The sequence below is a fragment of the Lycorma delicatula genome, chromosome 6 (genome assembly GCF_047948215.1).
Source record: "Lycorma delicatula isolate Av1 chromosome 6, ASM4794821v1, whole genome shotgun sequence".
Classification (NCBI taxonomy): Eukaryota; Metazoa; Arthropoda; class Insecta; order Hemiptera; family Fulgoridae; genus Lycorma; species Lycorma delicatula.
This window is the reverse complement of record NC_134460.1, coordinates 155,774,847-155,783,360: the sequence shown is the minus strand read 5'-3', so window position 1 is coordinate 155,783,360 and position 8,514 is coordinate 155,774,847. Positions and strand designations below refer to the sequence as shown.

Here is an 8,514-nt window from a genome sequence, read left to right as displayed (position 1 = left end):
GGTGAAATCTCGAGATACCGAGGGTGCCCTTGTCCTACAGCCTCGCCCCCTTGAGTTTTTAAGTTGAAAATTTAACGCATTCAATGCCCCGTATATAGAAGTAATCTGACCGTGTTTGGTCAAAATCGGTCCGGTTGATCTGGTGATATAAGACGATTTAGAGGCTCACACCGAACTCGCACACTCGTACATACGAACATTAACATTCGGAAAATTTCCATCCGGTTTTTTGGGTTCCGTAGAGGCGAAAACCGCGTATGCCCAAATTGGACAGATTACGGATACTTTTTCCTTCTAGAGCTACAGCTGTACTATAGCGTTATTTAGACGGGAAAATAAAAGAACCGCTCCACATTTTTCTGGATGGATCAAGGGAAATCATAATAAATACATAACCGTGATAAATTCATGACAATGAGTGTCACAAAATATTTAATTAAATGAAAAAAATAAAATAAAATCAGTTAAAAATTGTATTAATACTAAAAAAAACACAACCACAGGCGATTTAGAACAATTAACAACTCGGCATCGAATTGAATTTACTATACATAACCTATCGGAAAAATGTTCCGTTGAATCGCTTAAAACTTTACTTTAAATTTACTGTAGAGATATCCTTCGTAAGTTAGATCCACGTGTGGATGTCTGTTGCGTATGGAAAAATTATGCAAAACATAGAAATATGATTTTACTCTCAAATAAATATACATACAGAGTTTTTATATAAGAACTGTTTGATTTCAAGTACGATTTAAACGGCATTATATTTAAGGCAGTATAACTTACTTACTGTACATTAGTGTCTATCCTTAACGGGTAGATTTTGAAGTTTTTCTTGGTGTACTTCGATATATGTACCGTTCGTTGCCCTGCAAATGTCCAGACGGTAATCCGGCTCTTCCCACGTACTCGTCAGGATGTCGAGTGTCATGTATGCTACTGTCGCACTGCAACAACCCTCTCCTGTAGATGGTTGATGTCGCGGATTTTCTCCGAATAATGATTTTTATATGCCTCCCAAAAAGAAATCTAATGGGGTTTAGGTTCCTTGGTGGCCTTGCGATCAGCCCTCCTCTTCCATTCCGCTTGTTTTGAAACCGATGTATAATGCAGCACGGACACGGTTGCTGTAACACGGCGGAGCGCCATCTAGCCGATAGAAAATTATGTATTTGAGCTAAATTTCAACTTTTAGTGGTTAATGGGGGTCACATTAATTCGGCATTAAGCAGGCAATGAAAAAAAACTACAAAAAATAAAATTATAAATAAATATTTATTTTCATTATTTTAGGTAAGAATAAGGATATCAAACATTAAATTCCACGGAAAACTAAACGAACTGTTCCGGCATTTGCCCTATTGTATCGAGGGAAGCCGTGGCAAAACCTTGATAAGAACAGCCTAACAATATTTATGTCTACGATACATTTCACATTACAGGCTTATAACATAGTAAAAAAAAAAATTATACATTACGATAATATTACAATTTTAATTATAATAAATCTTTATGATTTATAAATTTCGTCCACATCTGGTGATATCCATCCTTTTTCCCTGCAAAAAGAAATAAAAATTATATAATAATAATCTACAATCTCTTATCAATAAAATGTATCGAAAGGTTTTCACCTGTTACACCCGTCTTCAGGAGAATATAGAAAGAATGGAGTAAAAAAAAACACATTATGTGTTACGGTGGTTCATTAATAGCACGAGTATATTACTTCAATTCTAACGATCGATTATGAATACATTTTTGATAAAATATTAAAAAAGTCTTATATAATATAAGGAAAATTACAATGAATGTAATCGATATGTGGATTAACAGAATAAAAGTTCTTTGAACAATGAACTCAAACATAGAAATTTACAATTATGTAATCTATTCTGATCGGTTCCAGATAAAAATCTAAACAGTATTTTGATCCTGTGTACTGATATTTGTCATATATATATATATATATATATATGTATTTCTGGGTTTTGCAACAAAAAAAAAAACACATCAGTTATTTTCCAGTTATAAATAAATCAAAAACTTATTGTGCTTTAATGAGCAAATATCGTTTACTATGCTTAATTTACAAAATGTATGAACAGAATATTGCCTTTCATACGAGTGATGTAAACAAACAAATCGTTTTCAACTCTAGATGAGGGAGATTAAAATTTAATGAATCAATTTTTATTTTTTAACTAATTTTTCTTCTGCTACCTCTTTAGGCTACCTAATGATGGCATAGAGACCTGCAGTCTGGTCTTTGGAACTGTTGCTAATTGTAATCTTAGTTAGCAGTCAATTTACTGTTAAAGCTAAATATTTAAAACTTATATTTAGGTATAAAATAGATAGTAGCGTAGATAGGGCTATTAGTCCCTTAGTCAAATGTACGTAGAGACTACTCTCGCATCGATTTAAAATACCAAATTTGGCCTTATAATTGGTAAAATAAAATAAAGTTAAACGAAGTCAGGGACGGACTCCCCTTTTATGACTAGACTAATTTACTGTAACAACTCTTCTTTTAGCTGCGCGATTACAATTGCGGTCGATGTCTATACACCGTTATGGTCACAAGCAAGAATTTAGCCATCGAAAGCATCTACCTTCACAAAAAATAGACTTGTTGGCTGTAGTTGAATGAATCGACAGATTCTTGTACATTCAATCCACCATTATGGCTTACGCCATAATGGTTCACCGTTAATGACAGATCATTTTTCCTCTTGGCTTTGAAGTTTCAAGATGTTACTTTAGCATCCAAGAAAGTTTATTTAAATGAGTTAATTAAATCTTGTATTCTGATGAGTAAATAATAATAATATATTATATACTTTATATACATCGCATCTCTTTTCAGTTAGATTCCAAAATGTGTGTTATAGTTATGATACCGAAGAAAGCAGGAGCAGATAAACGTGAAGAATACAGTAAAATTAGCTTAACTAGTCATGCATCAAAAATCTTAACTAGAATTCTGTGCATAAGAATTGAAAGGAGAGTGGAAGCAGTGTTAGCAGAAAACCAGTTTGGTTTCAGGAAAAGTATAGGGACAAGGGAAGCAATTTTAGCATTCAGATTAACAGCAGAAGGAAGATTAAAGAAAATCAAACCTGCATACGTGGCATTTATAGACTTGGAAAACGCATTTGATAACGTAAAGTGGAATAAAATGTTTGCATTTTAAAAAATTTAGGTTACAATTACAGAGATAGAAGAAAAATTGCTAACATTTATAGGAACCAAACAACAACAGTAATAATAGAAGAACATAAGAAAGAAGCTGTAATAAAAAAGGGAGTTCGACAAGGATGTTCCCTATTCCTGTTACTTTTTAATCTTTACATAGAACTAGCAGTAAATAATATTAAAGAACAATTTAGATCCGGAGTAACAGTACAAGGTGAAAACATAAAGATGCTACGATTTGTTGATGACATGGTAATTATGGCCGAGAGTAAAAAAGATTTAGAAGAAACAATGAATGATTTGGAAGAAGTTTTACACAAGAACTAGCACATGAACATAAAAGAGCAAAACAAAAGTAATGAAATGTAGTAGAAATATTGTAGATGGACCACTGAATATGGAAGAGAAAAGATTATGGACGTAGAAGAATTTTGTTATCTGGGAACTAGAATTACTAAAGATGGGCAAAGCAGAAGCGATATAAAATGCCGAATAGCACATATTTCAAATCCCCGTCAGCCATGGGATTTTTCACACATGCTGCAAAGCATTCATCTCATCCCCTGTGGATAAAAATTGCTTAACTGCGGACCCGGAGGGTAAAAAAAAAAAAAATTCTGTCTACCTAGATTTAGTATAATGTTATCTCTTCAACATTTTAAAGGAAACTAAAGATTCATACATTAATAATTTTAACAATAATTAAGATCAGCTGGTTCATTAACAATTGAATCTGAACATACTGCTCGTCAAAAAAGAAGTTCTTTTTTCTTGTAATATCATATCAAATCAATATAAGGTAGATAAATGTTATATTAATACAAATTTCATTAATATGATTCAGTAGTACAAGATAAACCAAGTATATTTAATTTACATTTTTTTATCAATATAATGTATAATAGTGATCACAAATCAATGATAATGTATGCAAATAATAGTAATAAGAATAATCAATAATGCTCATAATATTAATAATAAATGTAAATATATATTCTTGGAAAATTGTACCTGTAATCTTATAGAGAGTAAGATTTCTATAAATATGTTATTCATGACACAAGAGATGTATCCAATGGTCTGAATAACCATGTGCCATTAGAAAGTGTAAATAATGAAGACATTGCACATTTAGTGACTTATCACATCTAACATATAATATCTATGTGTGTGTGTGTGTGTGTGTGTACTTATGTTGTATGTGTTGTCTGTGTATGTGCATGGGTGTAGCATATATGAACATGCAAATATAGTATAATAGTCCGTACAGTAGAGGGTTAGAAGAGCACATCAGTAAGATATAATTATACAGAATATTACATTATATATCAATATATAACATTTATGATCGTAATATAAATCGCATTAATAAGTTACAATAATAAAGTATAATATCAATCAAAATTATTATTTTAACAATATTCTCAATTAGTAACATGTGAAGTATTTTTTTTAAATAAATAATTTTAAATTATCAGACACTGGCAGCAAACACAACTTATGCACAGGTCTTTGAAGCTGACCATTAGTAGTCTTTAAATCAACGACTCAAACTAATTGGTCAGGACCTCTTCTTTTTCCTGTTTAGCCTCCGGTAACCACCGTTTAGATAATACTTCAGAGGATGAAATGTAATGAGTGTAAATGAAGTGTAGTCTTGTAAATTCAGTACAAAAAGGATTGAATGTTTGATTTTAGATTTTTCGAATTTAAATAAGTCATACAAAATATTCTTGGCAGAACGGAAGTTGGAACAATTATCTGAAAATATTTAGGTAGGAATACCTCTTTGTGAAATAAATCTTTTGAGCGTTGCTATGAATGACTGTGTAGTCAGAGAATTGACGAGAAGGTACTACTATGAAAGAGAGTAACTGACCTAGTTGTTGCATTTGAGTTTTCATGTGAAAGCAAGAACAATTCAAACATTTATTAATGACTGATGCGTCGATTACTAGAATGTAAAAGATGTAAATGCTCAGCAGTAAATAAATAATTTAATTATATTTGCCTTTGAGTGTACAATAATAGGATGTTTAGTTTGATAATAAAATAAAGAGTGTTGTAATCTACCTCCCACTTGTAATAATCCTAAATCATCCAGAAACAGGTCAAGCGAAATTATTTTATTTTGGTTAGAAATAATTTGATGGTTCTTAAGTTTATTTAATTCATTACTTTCTTTTTTTCCTGTTCAGCCTCTGGTAACTAAGAGTTTAGATAATTCTTCAGAGGATGAATGAGGATGATATGTATGAGTGTAAATGAAGTGTAGTCTTGTACATTCTCAGTTCGACCATTCCTGAGATGTGTGGTTAATTGAAACCCGACCAACAAAGAACACCGGTATCCACGATCTAGTATTCAAATCCGTGTAAAAATAACTGGCTTTACTAGGACTTGAACGCTGTAACTCTCGACTTTCCAAATCAGCTGATTTGGGAAGACACGTTAACCACTAGACCAACCCGATGGGTAGATATAAGAACCTATTTTAGTGTTAATGAAAGAGTCACCTAACAGGAGTTTATCGGATTTACATGGTAATTAAACGATAAATCTACCTTGATTGTTTCTAGTGGTATTAAGTTTGAAGTGTGTTTCACATGTAAGAAGATTCATTAACTGAAACATCAGAATCAGCTTCATAAATTTTCCAAACGTTTTCAAGTATAGTTCAATGATCTAAGGTATTATTGCTTGTAAAAAGGAATGTAACAGTATTCTTATGTTTAAAGTTAGATCTAGAATAGTAACTAACATTATATAGTTTATAAATCTTGCTAACCTTGGAAGTAGGATGTTTGCGATAAGATTTAAATGCATTGTTGTACTTTAACATTTGCATTTCCAATACTGAATTCCATAATTTGGCAGTATTATAATCTAGCTTTGTTGTTAGAAATTGAATTACAATAAATTCAAATATGTTAACTGGAAGTTGTATTCCTTCAAGCGAGTTGACAAATGAAGAAATGTCATTAATGAATTTAGATAGAAGATCTAACGATTCTCTTTTCACAGAAATTAATTTTAAAATGCAATCTACATTAAAATATTCAATCATAAATTTATTATCAAGTTGTATTATCAATAAATCTAATGCGATTTTATAATTTTCATCAATTATTGGAAGATTTTTAATAATGGCTAAGCCTTCATCTCTAATTGTTGAATGTCAATAATGTAATTTTTGAATATTTGTTAAATCTTGTGGATTAAATCATTAAATATATTAAAAAAGTGAGACCATTCAAGAATTTCACCTTTGAACGATGGTAAATTATGGTAAGTTGCAATTGTAATTGTTTAATAGCTGTGCCTACAGAATGTTTTTGATTATTTACTCTATGCTGACTATTTATCTGCGAATAATCCAATTCTTGTAATACAGTCCTTAATTGATTTTCTTTAACATAATTTTGTTCTTTATCCATAATGATTACAATAACGAATATGGCCAAAAAACAAAGTAAAACTAAATTACACAAATATTATATAGATATTAGTGTTAATGTAAATTACGAATCCAGTTTCAATGTAGTGAAGAAAGCACCAAAATAATATTTTTGTTCATTCATAATTTAATTATTATTGAAGATCAGATGGAAATTGAATTTTCCAAGCTGCAATTTATATATATATATATATATATATATATATATATATGTATATAAAACAATATTAGAACTTCACATATAGCAGATATTTCACATAATTATTTAATTATCTGGTCTTATCCATTTTTTGGTCTGCCAGGCTGGATCATTTAATCGGAGCCCAATTTTATTTAGATCTTATTTTATCTTGTTAATTTATTCAAGATACAAGATATCCTATTATTCAGGAGACTAAGCTAGAATATACTCTCACCGGTTATCTTCCTATTATTTAAACATAAAAATACTGTTACATCCCCTTTTACAAGCAACAATAACTTAGATCATTGAACTATATTTGAAAATTTTTGGAAACTTCATGCAACTGATTCTGATGTTTCAGTTAATGAAAGTTCTACATGTGAAACACACTTCTAATTTCATAATTAAAAAGTTGTAATGGCATGAATCTGACATTATTTTTGAATAAATTATTTTTCTAGGTTAGATGTACAATATTATTTTATAAACTAAAAATATGGCTCCGTAATTGAAATCAGTAAAACTACAAATTAATTTAATTTAATTTATCACCCCATCGATGGCACAGGCGAACTTGTCTGTTCGCCTGTCAAAGATCTGAGATTCGATTCTCGGCTTCGGTCCAGAAAGTGTGTAACCAATAGGCCCCTGACTGATTACTTGGGACTAGATTTTAAATTATCTAAAATAATTGTTTTTAACACATTAATCATATTTTGCTTACCCCACGAATACAGTACGTTTAGATTGTACAATAATTTTATTTCCTTGGTTAATTATGTATTGCCCATTTAACCTAAAATTTGCAACCATGCATGTAACTTGTTTCATATCTGTATATGTTTGGGATACCATTTCGCCGGTATTATAAATAGAAAACAATGTTAGAAATGTTTGGATATGATATTAAGAAATAGTTATGTATTTTGTAAAAATAGGACAGTGCACATTGTATTCTAAAATGCATTACGTAAGTATGGATACACCAGGAAAAGCAATAATTTTAAATTCTATTAAAATAATAATTTAAAAAAACTTACCCCAATCAATGAGGGTCGCTATCTAAAATGAACAATGCATAAGAAATAGTAATAGTTAATAATATATCAAGTGTGATCACAGACGCAAAGATCCAAATTGAACAGCGTATCGCAGGCCATCAATAACCACTTTATAATCAACCCGAGTCTGACCGCTAGGTTTCATATTCTGCTTACGTAATTCACTGTCGTTCCCCACCCTGCAACTTCTGTCGCGTTAAGAGAAACAAATCTCTTTAACCGCCAGAGCAAAATAAATTATGAAAATTTATTTCCTGCACCGCACTGTTTCACCTCTGATAATAACAACCGACCGTTCTCAAAGTTCTCCGATAAAGTTCTCTTATATTTGTCATCGCTTTTAAGTCGATATACAAATATCATTAATAGTACAACCAACCGTATTGTCCATTGGAGAATTTAACACGATTTTAAATATTTTAGGAAATTTTTTTTTATACATATATATATATATATATTTTTTTTTGTCTTCAGTCATTTGACTGGTTTGATGCAGCTCTCCAAGATTCCCTATCTAGTGCTAGTCGTTTCATTTCAGTATACCCTCTACATCCTACATCCCTAACAATTTGTTTTACATACTCCAAACGTGGCCTGCCTACACAATTTTT

The 8,514-nt window shown here is 30.8% G+C and overlaps 1 long non-coding RNA gene across 1 annotated transcript; it reads right to left on the bottom strand.

The window, feature by feature from the left end:
• Positions 1 to 1,259: 1,259 nt before the first annotated feature.
• On the bottom strand, positions 1,260 to 8,040 carry LOC142327048 (uncharacterized). Its single transcript, XR_012756896.1, has 2 exons — positions 7,883 to 8,040; positions 1,260 to 1,562 (listed from the first exon to the last, which is right to left on the bottom strand). It is a non-coding gene; the product is annotated as an uncharacterized LOC142327048 (long non-coding RNA).
• Between the last annotated feature and the right edge of the window lie 474 nt (positions 8,041 to 8,514).